Genomic DNA, 21,357 nt, shown 5'->3' with positions numbered 1-21,357 from the left:
TAGTGCATTCTAAAACTTCCATGTTATCTTTTAATATTCCACGTCTCTAATAATGAAATTCACACAATAGATTTGACGATTTCTAGAAGTGTTGCTGAAGAAGCCGTGACAAGTTGCTCCAGTGCACATTGTATAAAGTTATCCATTTCAGCCACTGTGGAATGATGGAGGGAGTGAATATTTAAGATGAAAGGGTTGCCAGTGAAGCTGTCTGCTTTGACCTAGTTCAAGCTTCTTTAACATTGTTGGAAGCTATCCTTATCCAAACAAATGCAAAGTATTCCACTTCTCTGACATGTGCCTTGTAGGTGGAAGATTTGCCAATTTGGAAAGCAAGTCACTTGTCACAAATCCTAGTCTCTGATTTTGTGTTACAACCAAATTTATGCAGATGGTCCAATTAAGTAAAGTTCATGATGAACCCACATCCCACCTCCTCCACAAAAATCTAATGGCACCGGCACTCCCTTGAAAGTTAAAAGTGATATGTAATTTGCATATTGTCAGTGTTACTTGCCACATATAATCCTTTGAACATTTTCTAGGTCTTTCTGCACACAGGCTTAGGCTGCCTCATTACTTGCAGAATTTAAAACAAATAAATATTGTACAATCATCAGCAAAAAAAATCCCTAGTTAACATGAAAGGAAGGATTTGTTGAAGCAGCTGACTTGGTTCCAGGACACGGCTCTGAACAATTCCTACAATACCCCAAGACCTTCAACATCTCCAGCTAATAAAGTATTTGCCCATTGACCAATAATCTGAGTTTTATGTAGGGTTAATACTCATTGGTAAACAAAGACAAGTATTTTTCCATTCTACAAGCTTCCAGAGAATGAGCTTAGTAATATTTTGTATGTCATATCAATAACTGCTTTGAATGTTTTTAGGTCCTTACAAATTTCACTATTTTCAGTTTTCGGCAAAATCTGATGTGGATGAAATGCTCACTTTATAACATCAGGGGTGAACTCCGGTGTCGATCATTTAAGACCATGTTAAGAGAAAGGAAAACAAAGGGCACTTAATGGAGGTCAGGCATTTAGCAGCTCTGGCAGAATTGGACCAGGATGACCTAGAAGAACTGCATGGTGTAATATCACCCTGCGGCAGTGGGACTCTGGGGTTTTGCATCTCTATCAGGCCAGAGAGTCCCAGGATTTTTCATTAATATGGTGCAGATGTTGGGGTTCATTAACACTGAAGGAGAATGATCATGAGCTTCACCGACAACACAACTGGAAGCCAGAAGTTTAGGCACAGAAAGGCCTCTACAATGAGGTGTGGTGCTTAATGAAGGCAATACAGAGCTGGATCTCAACAGGAGCTGGGATTTCTGAATTTACTCGAACCCTTTGTACGTTCAAGGGGAAAAACGTGTCCCCCCGGAGGACCAGCGCCTGTCCTGGTGTTTCCCGTGGTGACCTTCCTCCTGTGGTGCAGCGCGCCGGCAGAGGATCCAACCAGATGGCCGTCCCCACCATTCACCGCCGAGCTGCAGGAGCGGCTTCGGCTCCACGGCTCGCTCTGCCTGCAGCGCTGGACGCACGGGGCCGACGTCAGTGGCTTTTCCCTGTTCCCCCTCGCCCGTCCACGGCCCTGGGGGATACTTCACGCCCGGCAACGGGTTCACGGGTTGCCGGGACTGCAGGATCATCGAACCTTCTGCGACTTTGGAGCTTCCCGCAATCGGTGTTGATGTCCGCAGGCCTCGATGTTGATGTCCGCAGTTGATCCCAGGTAAGGGATCGCAGGCTCCGATGGCAAGTGCACAGACCTGCGGTGGGGCTCAAAGTGAGTCCCGAGCAAGGCCTCCAGCTCCATGATGTTAGGTTGCAGAACAACCAGAGATATGATCCGGAAAACAATTGCATCTCCAGCAAGGTATGAGATTGAAAAAAAGTTTGACATCGCTAAACAAATTATGTAGTATGACAAAACATGTCTACAATATCATGCAATTCTATTTTAAACTTGTCCAACCCAGACCTTAATGTAACGATGAATAAACATTAACGAGCAATCTTCCAACCCCCCCCAACTTTAGCCAAAATAGCGCAGATAAATTTGCATTTGCTCTTTCACATTCAGACAATATGCAGGCTCCGATGGCAAGTGCACAGACCTGCGGTGGGGCTCAAAGTGAGTCCCGAGCAAGGCCTCCAGCTCCATGATGTTAGGTTGCAGAACAACCAGAGATATGATCCAGAAAACAATTGCATCTCCAGCAAGGTATGAGATTGAAAAAAAGTTTGACATCGCTAAACAAATTATGTAGTATGACAAAACATGTCTACAATATCATGCAATTCTATTTTAAACTTGTCCAACCCAGACCTTAATGTAACGATGAATAAACATTAACGAGCAATCTTCCAACCCCCCCCAACTTTAGCCAAAATAGCGCAGATAAATTTGCATTTGCTCTTTCACATTCAGACAATATGCGTAAACAGCCCATGATTATCTTTGCAGTTAACCAGCACACCCAGTAAAGTGATAATGATTAGAACATCTTGCAATGGTAACTGAAGGAATTAATATAACAAAATGCAATTTTGCAATATAAAGAATCACCCAACACTTAGTCACCAGATGGAATTTGAGGATGCTCCAATGGAGCAACAGTAATGGACTGAGCATGGCAATAGATCTGCAAATACAAACAAGAACTATAAAATGAATGCTTGGATGAGTTAAAAAAAATGCTAGATTATGAGACTATGAGCCTTGGGATCACTCAGAATAGAAGTTGAATTACATTCTGAAATATACATAGGACAGAACATTAGAGTTTGTTGGATATTCTGAAGAGACAAATTACCATTTCAGCTGACACATAAAATGAATATAGACACAAAATGCTGGAGTAACTCAGCAGGATAGGCAGCATCTCTGATAGAAAGAATGGGTGACGTTTTGGGTTGAGACCCTTCTTCAGACTGAGAGTCAGAGGAGAGGGAGACAGAGAAAAGGAAGGGTAAGGTGCGAAAACGAGACATCAAAAGGGATGCACATCAAGGAAGCTGTAGAATAGATCATTGTTAGCTAGAAGATGACAACAAAGCAAACAGAGATAAAATGTAATCTGTTAAAATGTTATCTGAGATAAAGTCAGATCAGTCAGAGAACTGGGAAGAGGGAGGCTTGGAGAGAGAGAGGGAAAGCAAGGGTTACTTGAAGTTAGCGGTCAATATTCATACCACTGCCCAAGCTAAATATGAGGTGCTGTGCCTCCAATTTGCTCTGGGCCTCACTCTGACAATGGAGGAGGCCCAGGACAGAAAGATCAGTGTGGGAATGGGAGTTGAAGTGTTTAGCAACGACAGATCAGGTAGGTTTAGGCGGACAGAGCAGAGGTGTTCAGCTAAACGATCACGAAGCCTGCACTTGGTCTCGCTGATATATAGGAGTCCACACCTGGAACAGCAGATACAGTAGATTTGATCTGCCAGTTGTTAACCTCGTTTGATGTCTCGTTTTCACACTATACCCTTCCTTATCTCTATGTCTTCCTCTCCCCTGACTTAGTCTGAAGAAGGGTCTCGACCTGAAACATTACCCATTCCTTCTATCCAAAGATGCTGCCTGTCTCGCTGAGTTACTCCAGCATTTTGTATCTTCAGTGTAAACCAGCAACTGCAGTTCCTTTTGACAGATAAAACCAATAGTCAGATAAAACGAAGGACTTCATGGTTGTAAACAGGAGAGCCCACCCTTATTTCATTCTATAACAAATTCTTAAATGAATATAATTATGTAAATGATAAATAACTATACCTTGTGTGTAATCAATTTCCATTCTGTGAAAGCAACTTTACCAAAAAGACATTGAACCCTATGCTTTCCACCAATTATACCAGATATTTAGTTGTTTTCCTCCATGTCCAATGCCATGTACATAATGCATTAAAAAATATAAAAAGCATAAAAAGTGCTGTTTAAAATTCATAGGTCTAATCAAGTAAGAATATTTAAATTAAATCTGGAAACATATTAGTGCATTAACCAAAGGTTGTCAGTACAGCATCATTATTCATGTAGACATAGAACAACACATCTACAGTACAAGAAACTACAGATAGTGGAATTTTGAATTAAACACCAAGTGCGGGAGGAACAGCAGGTCAGGCAGCACCTGCGGAGGGAATGGACAGGTGACATTTCGGGTCAGGACTTTGTCATTCTGATGAAATAGGGGGTAGAAAGCAAGTAAAGCAATGTGGGGATGGCGCAATTTGCAATAGATGGAAACGAATGGGGGAGGAGATTGATTAGCAGGAGTGAGATATTGATAAAAGCTAGAGGTGAAAAGGATACAAAAAGGCATCAGATAAGATTGAAATGTAAAGCCTGGATAGAAGGTAATAAAATGAAATATGGGAAAAAGGGGTGGAAAAGATGGGTGCACACCTGCCTGCTCCTTCCAACCTATATTAAAGACACCACTCTTTGCCCCTTCAAATTCCTAGATCCCCACCACCTCATCTTTACCCTGGATGTTCAGTCCCTCTACACTTCCATTTGCCATAGAAAAGCCTCAGGGCTCTCCAGTTCTTCCTTAAACAGAGATCTAACCTGGCTTTCCACTCTAGGACATCTGAGATGTCCCCTTTCTCAGTATATGTGGCTCCCCCTGGTAGTTGTGGATGGAGCCTTCATCTGTGTCTCCCTCAGTTCTGCTCTCAAGCCACCCCTCCCCAGACAGAACAGGGATAGAGTTCCATTGGTCCTCATCTTTCATACCACCAGCCTCCACAACCACACCATCCACCATTTTCAACATTTGCTACCATCAGTCACATCCTCCTGTCCCCACCATTTACACTGAGACTTCCCTCTCTGAGTGCTTGTTTCGCTCATCTGTACCTCTCCAATCCTCCCCTTTCCTGGCACTTTCCTGTGCACAAGAAATGCACCACTTGTCCCTACATCTCCTCTATCACCTCCATTCAAGTAACCCAACAGCCCTTTCAAGTGAGACAGAGGTTCACTTGCAAATCTCCCAACCTCGCCTATTGAACTCGGTGCTCACAATGAAGCCTTCTCTGCATTGGCAAGACCAAGCTTAGACTAGGTAACTATTTTGCTGAATACTTGCACTTTGTCCAAGGCCTGCTGGAGATTATAATTGCCCTTCCCATACCAATTCTTCAACCTATGTCTCCTCCACTGACAGAATAAGGCCACGCGCAAACTAGAAACACATTTAATTCCACTTAGGTAGCCTACAATCTAACAACTTGAAGCTTGAATTCTCCAGTTTCAGAGAGATTCCCCCACCCCTTTAGCATCCACGCCATCGCTTCTTATTTACCCGTGTTCTCCGTCCCTCTCCCCACCCTCCCTCTCCCACAGCTTCCCACCCACTACTCCCTGTTACTTTCCACCCACCATTCCTCCCGCTGGTTTTAAATTTCACTCTTCATCTTACTTACTTTTCAGATTTCAAATCTGCAATCTTTTATCTCCATTGCAACTCTAGCTTTTTTTTAAATCTGCCGCGGCAAATCACCCCATTTCACCTCTATGCACCCATCACTTGTCACCTCTTACACCATCCCCACCCCTGACTCTCTTTACCATTTTTCTCTTCTCTACTCCATCCATCTGAAAAATGGGCTCAACCCAAAGCATCAGCTCATTTTCCAACATAGATACTGCCCTGCCTGCTGAGATCCTCCAGCACTTTAGATTTTTGTGAATGGAGGAGATGGCTGCATTTCCTTGAAAACATTGCAGTGCAAAATCAATTTGCTCAAAATACAAGGACCATTTGCCTACTAATTGACTTAGTAGTCAACTTATTTGACTTAGCTCAACTAATTTCTACGTTTTACAAGGTGTAGGCGAACTCAAAGATGCAGAAACCACACCTCAATTGAGCATCTGTTAAATTGAAACTTAAAGTGAAAACAATTTAGTGTAAGACACTTGCAGCAAAGCAGACCAAAATTTACTCAATGTCTTTATTTTGAAGCCAGTCAAAGACAAGTCACGAACAGTAAATAAATTAGTTGAACCTTTTAATAGTTTCAACTAATTGCATGGGGTGATGCTAGAACAAAATACTTGAAATCTAACACTGTAAACTTGCGTGAGGGGCTGTTTATGTAACCATTATGTATTCATGAAAACCAATTTTTAAAAAAAAGCAGCTTATTGTGAGAAAAATAAAGTGGATTGTTGTCTTGGAAAAATACGTGCCAAACGTCGTTTTATCTGTCCTAGATGGACAAAGAATGCAAGGTTACCAAGTAGCAACGTAAACTCCATCCTCAACCCAAGGATTTGCTGCTGGATGAAGTTGGACATCAGCAAAATGGTCACTAGCCAGGGTCTTTTATGGACTTCCAGTGTAGCAATGTCATTAGTTCTCAGTTCTGAATGCATTTTTGCTAATGACTTACCTAAACATGCTATCTGATCAACCTGCAACAATACATGCAATACTGTAATCAATAACCAACCATTCACTATAAAAAGATTGAGAAAGAATGCAATTTTCAGTGACTCCCAGCTGCACTATCTTCATTAAAAAAATTATGAATCAGCAGCAGTTTCATCGCTTATCTCTCCTGCTTCAACCACATTACCATCTGTTTATATATTACACATCATCTTCAACAAGAATGCTGTCAAGAGGTGGGAGTGTAATTATAGAATGACAGGTTTACACAAGAATTTTAATTACAAGTGTGGACATAGAAATTGATGATAGAAGAAGACGATGAACAAATTCAAAATAGGGGCCGCATTATATCAGGAATTGAAATTGTCTCATCGCTTCAAGGCAGCACTCATTTAATCTTTGGGTGCAAGACCACCAGTTAAATATACATTGTTTAAAACAGGCAACTTTATACAAATTGGTCTCCCCTCCCACCCAGCACTTCTTATCTATAATAGACAATAGGTGCAGGAGTAGGCCATTCAGCCCTTCGAGCCAGCACCGCCATTCAATGCGATCATGGCTGATCACTCTCAATCAGTACCCCGTTCCTGCCTTCTCCCCATACCCCCTCACTCCGCTATCCTTAAGAGCTCTATCCAGCTCTCTTGAAAGCATCCAACGAACTGGCCTCCACTGCCTTCTGAGGCAGAGAATTCCACACCTTCACCACTCTCTGACTGAAAAAGTTCTTCCTCGTCTCCGTTCTAAATGGCCTACCCCTTATTCTTAAACTGTGGCCCCTTGTTCTGGACTCCCCCAACATTGGGAACATGTTTCCTGCCTCTAATGTGTCCAATCCCCTAATTATCTTATATGTTTCAATAAGATCCCCCCTCATCCTTCTAAATTCCAGTGTATACAAGCCTAATTGCTCCAGCCTTTCAACATACGACAGTCCCGCCATTCCGGGAATTAACCTAGTGAACCTACGCTGCACGCCCTCAATAGCAAGAATATCCTTCCTCAAATTTGGAGACCAAAACTGCACACAGTACTCCAGGTGCGGTCTCACCAGGGCCCGGTACAAATGTAGAAGGACCTCTTTGCTCCTATACTCAACTCCTCTTGTTATGAAGGCCAACATTCCATTGGCTTTCTTCACTGCCTGCTGTACCTGCATGCTTCCTTTCAGTGACTGATGCACTAGGACACCCAGATCTCGTTGAACATCCCCTCTTCCTAACTTGACACCATTCAGATAATAATCTGCCTTTCTATTCTACTTCCAAAGTGAATAACCTCACACTTATCTACGTTAAACTGCATCTGCCATGTATCCGCCCACTCACACAACCTGTCCAAGCTATAGATCAGTTTAAAATTTAGTTTTCTGTACCCTCAAGTTAAAATCTCAATGAAGTTTATTATTATTATTAAATGCAAATGCGCATGTTGGTGCTATGGCAACCACATTTTGTGCTGGAATATATATTTTTAATCTGATGGAGAAGTGGTTTAAAATGATACCAACATTAATCCTTTCCATGATAGGATATGTGAAAGCACAATGGATGCAATGAAGGTGCCATAAATAATTTTAAACCAACACAAAAAGCTGGAGTAAGTCAGTGGGTCAGGCAGCATCTCCAGAGAAAAGGAATAGGTGACATTTCGGGTCGAGAAGGGTCTCGATCCGAAACGTCCCTTATTTCTTTTCTCCAGAGAAAAGACCCGCCAATTTAGTCTGACCCGCTGATTTAGTCCAGGTTTTCGTGTCAATAATTTGGCCCACAACTGAAATTGGAAACTGCACAATAGGGTAAAAATCAGATTTTTCCCCACCAGAGCAAATTATGTGCAGAATTCCAAACTCGATCCAAATCTGAAAAGAGTTGTAAATACAATAAAGGCTTGAAAAACATTTTGGAACCGATTTTGAATATAGGAATGTATTTACTTTAATAATTTTCCCTCTACTGTATGAGGCAAAGGGCCTTGCTGGCCTTCAGATTTTATAAATTGTAACAAATCAGATGAAATGGATAAGCACAACTGCAAAAAGAATTACCACATAAAATAAAAATCTGTATTTTCTAATACTGTCCCCGTGGATACTAATGGTTGAAAGCAGACAGAAAATGTTTTCACTTGGCGGGCATCTGAAATTAGGAGACAAAGACAAAAGTTACAACTAAATTCAATTGGCAATTCTAACTCAGGAATGTGCAACTTGCTACTAGCAGTAATTGAAATGAAATGGCATTGATACATTTAAGACAAAGCTGGATAAGCACAAGGGAGAGGAATAAGAAAACTGATAGGATTAGTAGTGAGGATGGTGGATTTATCAAGGTATGAAGTTTAAAATGGAAAAGCAGCTTGTGTGGAACAGTTACAAACAAGTCAAATTTTCCATTTTTATGCAGACTATGTAATAGATGTACATTTTAGCAACTGGGTCATGGAACACTTGTTCGATTGGTATCTTGAACTGAACTTGGCAGGCTGAAAACATTTCGCAGGTAAATGGACAATGCAAAATCCAAGTTGCTGATGATGTTAAATCTCGAACTTCATGCACGTCAGCCAGATCAGAATTCAAATATTCTTGCAATGCAGCCACAAAAAAAGATACCAAATGATTTAAGTTTTCTTGGTTCATTCATTGAATTACCCAATTAGCGTCCAAAAGTGTACGGAAATTGTGGGATTTAGACAGGTTAGTGCAAACCAGACGAGACCATCGGTTATATACTCAGCAGTGCCCAGAATACAAATTCAAACAGCCATTATATTCCAACACTACCGCTGTCTAATCAAAAGGACCACGGTAGCGATTTAGCTTATGTATACTTCTCAGATGGGTTGTACCTTAGCCTTTTCAGATAACCATTTAAATGTACTCATTAAAATTAATAACTGCCAAAGGGCAAGATAATTGATGTTTGAGGTATCAATTTTAAAACTGCAAATTCAACTACATCACGCAGCATCATCAAATACAAATAAAAACATTCTGACACACAATATAATTTTCACTTTTTTTATTTCTGGTAAAAAAAAAAAAGACTAATGAGATAGATTTAGCATTTGAGAAGTCTTATAACAGAGTAAAAGGGCACTTAAGTGAAGGTACCCACATGGGAACGTTATTCAGTCTGCAACAGAGAAAGCATTATGGAAGATCAAAATCCAAGCCGCAGTTGAGAACAGCAGCAATTTGAGATTCAACATGCAACTGCTACATAATGCGTGGTTATGCCCTCTGTGCGAAAACGCTCACCAACAAACCATCGCTATAAGGACTATAATTTAATTCTGTTGAAGAATGATGCAACAATTTGTGTTTGTCAACAATTCGGAAAGAATAAATTACACCTCGTGAAGCCATCAACGAAAGATTTCCTTGTTCTTCAAGGCGACATTTTAACGATGATAACACCGCAGTTTTTTTTTTTCGCGTCATCTCTCACAGATTGTGCTTTTAACTGCAACATGGGTTTAATCTTCATTTCCCACTTAGGGGTAAACTTGGAAAAGCCTCATGGGCGAAAATAAACGGAGACCGCCGGCGTCAAAAATGCGCCAAACTGCTGTGGGTTAGACATAAAAACTGCTGCAAAAATAAAGTGACATCCAAGCGGACCGCAAGCCCACTGCTGTGAAACGTGTAGTTTAGAGGGTGCAGGGGGGGGAGAAGAGTCTCTGAAATAGCGGCTATCATTAAACCCAAGCGGGGAAAAAATGATGAGGGATTCCTCACCACCCTTTCCCTGGAGCCCTCCCTGTCAAAGTGGGCACGATAATCGCCCTCGGACCTGCATCTTCAGCCGCCAACAGTCGGCACAGAAATAAAAATATATATTATTCTTTTTGGAGGGAGGGGGGATTAAAATAGAGACAACAGCGGATTATCCGTGAGGCTGGAGCCCCATTGATTGAAGCTCTCTGCAAACCCCAGTTAGCACACAACCTTTCTCTCTCTCTTCCCCCCCCCCCCCTCTTTGAACACGCGCCTGCATGGTTCCTTTTAAATCAAAAAGCGTTGGAGATGGACGAGGGAGGGGGGTAGAGACACTGGAGAGCAGGAGGCGAGAAGGAGGGAGGCAGCCATCCAGCGCCCAACAATCTCGGTTGTGAGAAGCAAAAAACTAAATGGGGTGTTTAAATACCTCACTCGAGTGCCGTGTGCATCCTTCTCCGCTCGGTACCAACACAAGGACCATGAGGCGGGCCCGTCCGCCCGCCGCCAGGGCCGCGCCGCGCCTCCTCCCTCCCTCCCCTCGCCCCGCCCCGGGGCCGCGCACGGCTCCCGTCACGCGGGGCTACGCGCGCGTCTCCAGCGGGTGTGCGCGCGCGCGCGGCACCGGCGCAGCGCGCGTGCCCGCGACCAACCGCCAGACCGCTCACCCGACGCCATCTTGATTTTTTTTCTTTTTCGTGTGCGTTAAAACCAAATTCTTTGGTTAAAACAACTTAAAAAATGCTGGAAGTAACTCAGCGGGGGACACAGGCCAGCGGCTCCCCCCGGAGAACAAGGACTAGGGTAGGAAGGAATTGCCAGATGCTGGTTTACACTGAATGGTAGACATATATAATGCCGAGAGTAACTCAAGGGAGGGGGGGGGGGACAGACAACATAGCATCTCTGGAAGGAATAGGTGGCGTTTCGGGTCGAGACTCCATCTTTTCGCAGATAGATACCCCACGCACATCCATCCACAAAAGTAAAACTTGGGAGAACCAAGTCTTATCTTGCAAGAGGCATCACCGTAAATTATCAGTAGGAAGGAACTGCAGATATTGGTTTAAACCGAAGTCCGAAGATAGACATAAAATGCTGGAGCAACTGTCTCAGGCAGCATCTCTCTCTCTCTCTCTGCACCATCCCTTCTCTCCAGAGAAGCTGCCTGTCCCACTGAGTTGCTCCAGCATTTTGTTTCTATCTTCAACGTAAAGTATCAACCGGGCTCTTCGTGTGCCTTCCTGAATGTCTACCAGCTGTTTACTTAAAATGTGTCATTCTGATCAATGTGGTTTTTTTTGCATAGAGCGCAAGAAAATAGCTTTTACTGAGGTGGTTTTAGGCAGTGAAAACACTCAATAGTCAATGTTTTTAACGGCCTCGGAGGTGCAATAAATATGCGTGTTTCAATTCCTATATTTTTTTGCTCCATGTGCATTATTAATTCATGAATGCTGATCTTTAACTTGGCATTATTTAGCACTCTATCTCTAAAAAACTCTTGTAAAACACATTAACAAATACCCAACTTTTAATTTTGCTGATTTGGCTGGTCTGTGTCTTAATAAATGTCTACCACAACATATTAATTGCTGAAAATATTCCAATATGAACTGCAGGTTATGACTATTAATAGTTTCCACCTGCTACTGAATAACTTGCTCTTTTTTCGAAGATAGGCACAAAAAGCTGGAGCAACTCAGGCAGCATATCTGGAGAGAAGGAATAGGTAACGTTTCGGGTCGAGACCCTTCAGACTGAGAGTCAGGACGCAGGGAAACGAGTGATATAGACGGTGATACAGAATAAATAAATAAAAGATGTGGAAAAGTAACAATGATCATGGAAACGGTCCATTGTGGGCTTGGTGAAAACGAATTATAAAAAATGAAATTTCACCTGGCCCACAGCCTTGATCGTCGTTATTTTTTTGCCAATATATATATTTGTTCTATATCACCGTCTATATCTCTCGTTTCCCTCTCCCCTGACTCTGTCTGAAGAATGGTCTCGACCTAAAATGTCACCTACTTCTTTTCTCCAGGGATGCTGCCTGTCCCGCTGAGTTACTACAGCTTTTTGTGTTTACCTTCTGTTTAAACCAGCAACCTGCAGTTGATTCCTATCCACCCCCCTCCCCATTGAAAATAACTACCGACGACTTCCAACACAAGCAAACCGCACGTACCACCACCCTCCTCCTCTCCCCCTTTCTCTTGTCCACCCGTCTTCCTCAGCTTTGACCCGATGCTTGTGCAGAAATAATGGCGGCCACACGAGGCCGGATTGCGTTCAGCGTCCTTGGGCTTCTGCAGCCGCAGCCGGCCGCATGTCAGAGTGGGAGCAATTGCTTAGTGCCCTGCCCTCCCATCTGCTCCAGCCGGCATCCCAAGGCGAGAGACTCCGTCAAGTAAATGTCTTGCAAAATCCTCGGCACTCCCAGGAGCTGTGCTCGCGGGTCTCAGACTCCATGTTGTCAATGAATGTTGAAATATGAAAAACAAATGCAGATGCTGGAAACACTGAATATACCAAAAATACAAAATGCTGGAAACATTCAGCAGGTTATGCAGTTTCTGTTTCATGACTTAGACCCTTGGTCAGCACCAGCAAACTGTCCAAATTGCAAAGAGGGCATAAGAGACTGAACCAGCTTCTTCACTGCAACAAGATTGTTTGTTGCTGCCAAGTTAACTCTTTGTTTCTGCATAGATGCTGCCTGACATGTCATGTTAGTGAACGTTTGCTTGGTACAAATGTTGAACATAGGTCATCAATTTATTACAGTACAGGAATAGGCCCTTTGACCTACAATAGTTGCCCTGAATGTCTCCTTTAAACTTTCCCCTTCTTGCCTGCTTGTCTTTGACATTTTGAACAATTTATGCCTCTCACAATTTTATATACTTATCACACATCACCCTCCATTTTATATACTCATCAATCGATGATGCTCCAGAGAAAACAATCCCAAGTTTGTCCAAACACTCCCTCTAATCTTTTTAGATACAGCGCAGAAACGGGTCCTTCGGCCCACCGAGTCCGCACCGACCAGCGATCCCTGCTCATTAACACTATCCTACACACACTAGGGACAATTTACACATACACCAAGCCAATTAACCAACATACCTGTACGTCTTTGGAGTGTGGGAGGAAACCGAAGATCTCGGCGAAAATCCAAGCAACCCTCTGGTAAACTTTAGTGCCTTTTCTAAAGCATCCATATCCTTCTGCAATGGGATGACCAAACTACAAATGTTGCTCAACCAAAATTTTATAAAGCCGCGATATAGTGTCCCGACTCTTATACCAATGCCCCATCGTCATTTGGCTTGTGCGAGGGATCTACATTGGTCTACTGCAATTACCTTGGCCTATCGGATAATGGTATACATTCTCCTTACATAACATCCGGGTAGTCAAATACAAAGATTTCTGAAAAGAGCCAAGATTAATAGAAAACAATGTAAATGAATAAACAAAAAATATCACTCAAATTGATCACCAGCCTGTGCAGCACCCAATATTCCCAGCGAGCTCATGGCTGCTGATGGATGCTGCACACTTATTCAGTGCCATTTTTACACGTACAATGCCACAGGTGAGCCCCTGGTATTCTGGTATATCTAACTATCCGATAACACGGGTAACAGTTTTATCTGGATTCTGAATTGGGCAAACTAAATGATTCTCAGAAACTGGCCAATTTGCATGAGACGTAATACGAATAAAAGCATTCCGGCTAGAATTTCCAACATAATACACATTTGTATTGTGCCAAATGAAACATGATGAGTGTCAATGTTAGCTCAGCTGATAGCTTTATGGCTTTGAGTTAAACAATGGAGGTTTTCGATTCATCTCCCATTCAAGCAACGTGGTCACAAAAAAGAAGTTTGATTCTCCAATGCAGAACTGGAGGAGTGTTTCAGTATTTGAACTGCTGTCATATGGATAGGATGCATCCCTCGTTTGGTCATATGACATTTCCATGAAGAGAAATAGAGGTTCATTCCCTTAAACCACAACTCCAGAATTGAATTTCTCAACAGAGATGCTGCTTGACATATATTTCCGCCATTTTTATTTCAATATCACTGAAAAGCACTTTACTGGAGTTGTACAAATTTCCTGCCATTTTCCAATAATGCACCAATGATTACATTTTCAAAAGTACTAATTATATTGGTTGCAAAAGTTGGCAGCATAATATATATTTCTCTCCACTTACTATTCTATGAAAGCCTTGCATTTAAACTATGAAATGGTTTTCCAAGATATGGAAATGCTAGAGTTCTCCATGACTGATTATACAATACAATATATCTTTATTGTCATTGTACAGGGGTACAACGAGATTGGGAATGCGCCTCCCATACGATGCAATAATTTAATTAATTTAAACAACAACAACCCAACGAAACAAATTGTAACAGTTTTAAGACAAAATAAAGTGCAAGTAGATCTGTGCCGGATCACTGTGCGATGTGACCATCCGGCTCAGCAGGACCGGTTCATAGCAACTATGGCCCTGGGGATGAAGCTGTTCCTGAGTCTGGAGGTGCGGGCGTAGAAGGCCTTGTATCGTCTGCCCGATGGAAGGAGTTTGAACAGACTGTTGCATAGTTACATGAGTATGAGTTTTGTAAGAAAATAACTGCAGATGTTGGTACAAATCGAAGGTATTTATTCACAAAATGCTGGAGTAACTCAGCAGGTCAGTCAGCATCTCAGGAGAGAAGGAATGGGTGACGTTTTGGGTCGAGACCCTTCTTCAGTCTGAAGAAGGGTCTCGACCCGAAACGTCACCCATTCCTTCTCTCCTGAGATGCTGCCTGACCTGCTGAGTTACTCCAGCATTTTATGAGTATGTTTTGTATACAGAGCAAATATTACTAAATATCCATGAATTTATTTTTTTCCGAAAAATAAACTATTCAGAATAAAGAATCTACGAAAGAAAAAAACTGCGGAGAATCTTCATATTTTAATTCAGTGTCCATACATTGAATAGGTTATACATTATTGGTTATAGTGTAATCAGCAGTGTTCACGCCTATTTTTTAAACAAAACTCCCTCCCACTCATGTGGCCCCCTGGGGTGATATCCCTTCCCTTGCCTGACGGGTGTCCCTACTGTACTCTCAATGTCAAGCAGTGGAAGGACTATAAGCCGTAGTCCTCTCGTACAGATTCTTGACGTTGGCTGTACATAGCTTCAGTACATCCCTCAGCACATACTCCTGCAGCCTGGAATGGGCCAGTTGGCAACATTACCTGACGGACATCTCACAGTACCGGGAGATGAACAAGTTTAGGGCAGACCAACGAGCATCTTTCACTGAATGTCCATCAACGGATGTGTCCCTGGGAACAGATCCACATTGTGTAAAGAGGTGGGCAACCATCTCCTTTCCATAACAGCTGTCCATAGGGCAGTGTGCATCAGTACTAAGACTTCAACGGTACAGGAAGGATCTGACTGGGAAGGCCACTGTCACTACTAGCCAAGTGCGGTCTTGGTGCTTGTTGGTGAGTTCTGGTAATGAGGCATTTTGCCAGACAAACAGCTGTCTGCTCAGGAAACCATGCCACGGGATCCACCAAGTCCTTGTCTTGCAGTGCCACACAATGAACTTGTTAAAGATGTTGGTCTGGAAGCGCTTTTTCACAAAGGATAGGTGGCGCCTAATGTCCAGTTGACTAGCTCATCCTTCGCAACACCAGGGATTGGTAGAAACAGAGCAGGTAATGACACTTGGTGTCCACGAGCTTGGGGTCTGCGAACAGCCTGATGCAGCCACACATCAGGGTGAGGGTGATGATGGATACACTTTTGCTTCTTTTTTCTGTGGACTTGAACATTGTGACGCATCGGACCCAATCCACCTTTGACCCCAAAATGTATCAGGGATACCATTGTCTACAGACAGAGGGGTGGATACGTGCCGGGCCACCGTGGACCAGGAGAAGGCGTTCGACAGGATATTAAACACATACATGATGTACATGCTTTGCAAAATGGGCTTTGGGGAGGAAATCAGGAAATGTATTCAACTGCTTTACACAATCATCTGTAGTGCAGTCCAAAACAATGGGTTGGAAAGAAATAGCTACCTATCTGGACTTTGACTGGGTTACCCACTCTCCCCTGTCTTGTTTGTGTGCTGTATAGAATCCATCAGGAGGGACGAGAGCATAAGAGGGGTGACATTGCCAGGTAGTAGTGGGCTCACTCAGATCAAAGCCTCCCTGTGCATGGATGAGTCTTCTACTCGGATTCACAGTCGGTTCCCCGATGGATCAGAATCAGTGACCAGTTTGAGTTGGCATTGTAAACCTCAAGAAGAGCGATGCCATGCTCAGTTTTTAGTTTTAGTTTTAGAGATACAACATGGAAACAGGCCCTTCTGCCCACCGAGTCCGCGCTGACCAACGATCACCCATACACTAGTTTTACCCTACTCACTAGCGACAATTTACAGAGAACAATTAACCTACACACCCGCACGTCTTTCGGATATCGGGGGGATACCGACCGGAGCACTCGGAGGAAATCCAAGCGTTCACAGGGAGAACAATCAAACACCATACAGACAGCACCCGAGGTCAGGATCGAATCTGGGTCTCTGGCACTGGAAGGCAACAAGTCTGCCGCTGTGCCACTCTGCCACCCACTAGAACAAATGCAGCTCAACTGATCATCCCTCCCCTTCACCATCATGTCTGACTACCTGAGGATGCTGGGGATCTGGTTTGCAGGGGCCAAAGCGTGCAAGAAACATTGGCTGGAGCGGACAGCCAAGGACAAACAAAAATTGGGATTATGGAAGCAGCGCTTCCTCTCGATAATAATGAAAAATTTGAACATCGAGTGTGAGGTGCTTTTGGGACTTAGTGCCCATGTTCCGCTCCTCTGTTTTGACAATCGCTTGGGCCATCTTCCAGTTCATCCATACATTTGTTATGTGTAACCTTGACTATTCCAAAAAAAAACAAGAACGCCCTTCCAAAGAGCGTTCTTCCATTTTGTGTGAACAGCAACTTGTTTTTAGGTATCATCTTTAATTTGGAACATCCTAAAGGCTTTCCACAGGAGTGTACCCAATTAGATTTCATACTGAGCCACCATCAGAAAATTAGAGCTCAAGGGCATTTTGAGGCAGAAAATAAATCAATAGGGGTTAATGCGAAGAATTCCAGAATGTTGGATCTCTTAGCTGCTGGTGACATGAATTCCAACATTGAGGCATTTAAAATGAGGGATATTAGAGGCCTGAATTTAGCTAAGATAATGACAACTAATGAAAGACTAGTCAAAGAAAGATTTGCATTTATACAACACTTTTTACAATATCTCCAAAGACATTGCACAACAATGAAGTATTTGTAGTTTTGTTTCAGTTCTGTATAATGTAGCTATTAATTTGCACACATCAACTTCACACAGGCGCTTCAATTAGAATTTGATAGTTTTACATTAATCTGACACATGATAGTGACCAGGAAACTAAAGATAGTTTGCTTCTTTGTAGTTGCATCATGTAGTAAGCTTTTTAACATCTCATCTGAAAGAAAGTATTTTTGATAGCCCTTCTGCATTGCACTGGAATTTTCACACTAGATTTTTGTGGTCAAGTCTTGGGTTTTGAATCTGCTCCCTCTGTACTCATGACTGTGTAGCCAGATTACAGATAAAATGTCATCTTTAAATTTGCAGATGATACCACTGTTGTTGGACAAATAATGGATGCTGATGAGTAGAGTACAGCAGGGAGATTGATAATTGGATTAAATGCTGCCAGAACAACAATCTTGCTCTGAACATTAGCAAGACCAAGGAACTGATTGTTGACTTCAGAAAGAGAAAGCCAAGGATCCATGAACCATGTCTTCATCGATAGGACAGCGATGGAGAGTCAACAGGTTCCTGGGCGTGCATATCCCTGGAGATCTGTCCTGAGCTCAGCCCATGAATGTCTCTACTTCCTTAGACGATTGAGGGGACATAGATCATACAGCAAGGAAATAGGCCCTTGTGCCAACTCGTCTATGCCGGACAAAATGGCCCATCCAAGCTTGTCCAATTTGTCTGAATTTGGCTCACATCCCTCTAAATCTTTCCTATGTGTATACCTGTCCAGGTGTCTTTTAATGCTGTTATTGTGCCAGCCTCAACTGCCTCCTCTAGCAGCACGTTCCATATACCCACCACTATTGAGTGAAAAGGTTGCCCCTCGGCTTTCTATTAAATCTTGCTCCTCTCACCTTAAAACCTATGTCCTCTAGCTTTTGATTTCCCTACCATGGGTCAGACTCTGTGCATTTACCCTGTCAATTCCTCTCATGATCTTAAACACCACTATTAGATCACCCTCATCGTTATGTGCTTCAAGTAATAAAGTCCTAGCCTACTCAACCTTTCCCTATAGCTCAGGCCCTTGAGTCGTGGTAACATTCTCATGAATTTTATTTGTACCCTTTCCAGCTTAAGAACATCTTTCTGATAACTGGGTGACCAAAACTGAACACAATACTCTAAATGTGTTCCCACCAATATCTTGTACAACTGTAATATGACCTCCCAACTTCTATACTTAATACTCTGATTGATGAAGGCCAATGTGCCGAAAGCCTTCTTGACCACCCTATCTACCTGTGATGCCACTTTCAAGGAAATATGTACCTACACTCCTAGATCCCTCTGCTCTGCAACAATACTCCCTAGAGCCCTGCCCTGGTTAGACTTCCCAAAATGCAACACCTCACACTTCTCTGTATTAAACTCTACATATTTAATCCCTCAGAATCTACTCCAGTAACTTTATCTGAGGTTCCATTTCTTGTGGTCTGACCATCACTCATGGTCCACTCTGCTTCATAAGGGCCATGTTTTATCTCATAGGTTCTGCAGTAGCTAAGTGTGACCAATGTATTTGGGTTGAGGGCCAGGGAGTGCAGGGGGGGGGGGGGGGGGGCAGATTGCTAAAATTTCATGAAGCATCGGGGTGGGGGCAAGGAGAGTTAGAATTCTGAAAGTGCTCATTTTAAGTGAATTGGAAAAGAGACCTGCCAGATTGGAGGGGGAACAAGAGTTTCAGTGGTCAGCAGTTTGGAGAAAATGGAGTTGAGGAAAACAGCTTCCTATATAATAAATGTGTAGGAAAGAACTACAGATGCTGGTTTAAATCAAAGGTAGACACAAAATGCTGGAGTGATTCAGCAGGACAGGCAGCATCTCTGGAGAGAAGGAGTGGATGACGTTTCGAGTCGAGACCCTTCTCCTATATAATTAACCCTATTGCAACTAAACTGCCGATTACCCAACTTCCTTTAAACTTGCTATTTAAACTCTAAACCTACCAACTTCCTGTACTCTTAAGTTCATCTACAATTATGGAATCCATATCTAAACATGTCCATCTTACTTGTAGAGCTTACCTGTGTTTGTTTTCAGTTATGCAATTCCTGAATTTAAATTTTCATTTATATTTTCAGATCCCTTTGTAGTTTTATTCCTCCCTGTGTTTGTAACTTCTTCGATTCCACAATTCTCTGGGATATCTGTTCTCTTATGTACTATTGATTGTAATCACAATCCCTGACGGTCATGTCTTTGACAGAGATCTTCATGCACTGGAGTTTCAGACTGAAGAAGGGTCACAACCCAAAATGTCGCCTATCTATGTCTTCCCGAGATGCTGACTGACCAGCTGAGTTACTCCAGCATCTTGTGTCTTTTTTTGTAAACCAGCATCTGCAGTTCCGTGTGTCTACAAGGACAAGTATGAACTCCGCAAAGTTATTTGGGATGCCAAGAGAGAATTACAAAACAAACGAGCTTCAATTCAATCAAATTGATGTCAGGCAACATTAGCAGGACCTCAATACCATCATGGATTACAAGACAAAATGGTGGCTATCTTTACCAAATGAGTAAAATGTAAAATACATTTTACATCCATTTTGAACAGGAAAACAAAGTTCTACTGAGGTGTGACATTTTGTTCACTTTCCCATACTCCCTTTTCTATCCACTCTTCACTCATTTTCATCCAATTCCCCATCCTCTTTTCATGGGTTAATGTATTCTTTAATGGCTCCTATGGCCACCGTTCTTACTTATTGGATTCCAACATTGGCAGTCTTTGTGTTTCTGCTTATTATCTTCCAGCAGCTGTCACCACTTTCATCCTCCCCTTCCCTCAGCTAGCACCATCTGCCTTGTTGTCCTTCTGCCTGCCACAGCCTCCAAATTCTATGCGTCCCCTACCTCTCTGTCTCCCTGCCCATCATCCTTAACCCCTCCCCAGTTATCTCTCATTTCCATTTCGCGACACCCCCTCTCCTTTTTATACTGACTGTCTTCCATTTCCAGTCTCACTCCTGATGCAGGGTCTTAACCTGAAATGACATATGCCTTTCCATCCACAGATGCTGCTTGACCTGCTGACTACCTCCAGAAGATTATTTTAATTGCTCAGGATTCCAGCATTTTCAGCCACTTATGCCTCCACTCCTGAGAGTCGTTTTGACTACTGATCCTGCCATCACCATTCACCAGGTAAGCCTGCAGCAAATGAGCATGCTAAACAGCATTACTAACATTGGGATCACTGCACTAATGGGCTATTTCTTGACCAATACTGATTGCAACATTTGCCAATGTGGAATATTTTTTATGAAAGCAATCATGGGATATTAATATGCAGGACTGGATTCAACGACAGTTAATATTCAGCGCTGCCCTGCAGAAAGAGCTAATTGTGCAGGAATTAAATAATCTGTTCCTTTTTTCACTTTAGCACTCTTCCCCTTTATATCTTTCTCACACTATCCATGAAAGGCTGAAGTAAATGCAGTTCACTGTTTAGTAATAGGATTTTTGTCAACAAAAGTGCCAACAAAAATGTAGAAACATCTGTATTCTTTGTTGAAAACCACATCTCATATATGGGACAAACATGAATAATGATGCAGTATTTTGTACTGCATTGCAGGAGTATTGATAACTGGAAAGTATTTGTTATGGTTGTTACTGAAAGTAAAGTTGCAAGCTATTAAGTGTAAAAATATGAATGAAATCATGCTGAGATTTTAGAAATGTGACATTCTTTCAATCGAACAAAGTACCATATATCCAGATGTTATTGCCTAATAAAAAGTGAATTTCCACTGAGGTTCTCTTTATCATTCACCAAGATTTGTGGA

The 21,357-nt window shown here is 42.5% G+C and overlaps 1 protein-coding gene and 1 long non-coding RNA gene across 3 annotated transcripts in view; one reads left to right on the top strand and one right to left on the bottom strand.

The window, feature by feature from the left end:
* The window catches only part of slc39a10 (solute carrier family 39 member 10), a 51,155-nt gene extending 40,472 nt beyond the window's left edge, over nucleotides 1-10,683 (bottom strand). The window contains exon 1 of the mRNA XM_078404130.1: nucleotides 10,571-10,683. The gene's annotated coding sequence lies outside the window, so the exon portion shown is untranslated. The remainder of the gene's footprint in view (nucleotides 1-10,570) is intronic.
* Nucleotides 10,684-10,839: 156 nt separating this feature from the next.
* Nucleotides 10,840-21,357, top strand: part of LOC144596326 (uncharacterized) — a 167,402-nt gene continuing 156,884 nt past the window's right edge. For both annotated transcript variants that reach the window (XR_013547586.1, XR_013547587.1), the window contains exons 1-2: nucleotides 10,840-10,944; nucleotides 20,581-20,710. This is a non-coding gene — a long non-coding RNA (uncharacterized LOC144596326). The remainder of the gene's footprint in view (nucleotides 10,945-20,580; nucleotides 20,711-21,357) is intronic.

Source organism: Rhinoraja longicauda, chromosome 8, assembly GCF_053455715.1.
Source record: "Rhinoraja longicauda isolate Sanriku21f chromosome 8, sRhiLon1.1, whole genome shotgun sequence".
Classification (NCBI taxonomy): Eukaryota; Metazoa; Chordata; class Chondrichthyes; order Rajiformes; family Arhynchobatidae; genus Rhinoraja; species Rhinoraja longicauda.
This window is presented reverse-complemented; position numbering and strand designations above follow the sequence as displayed.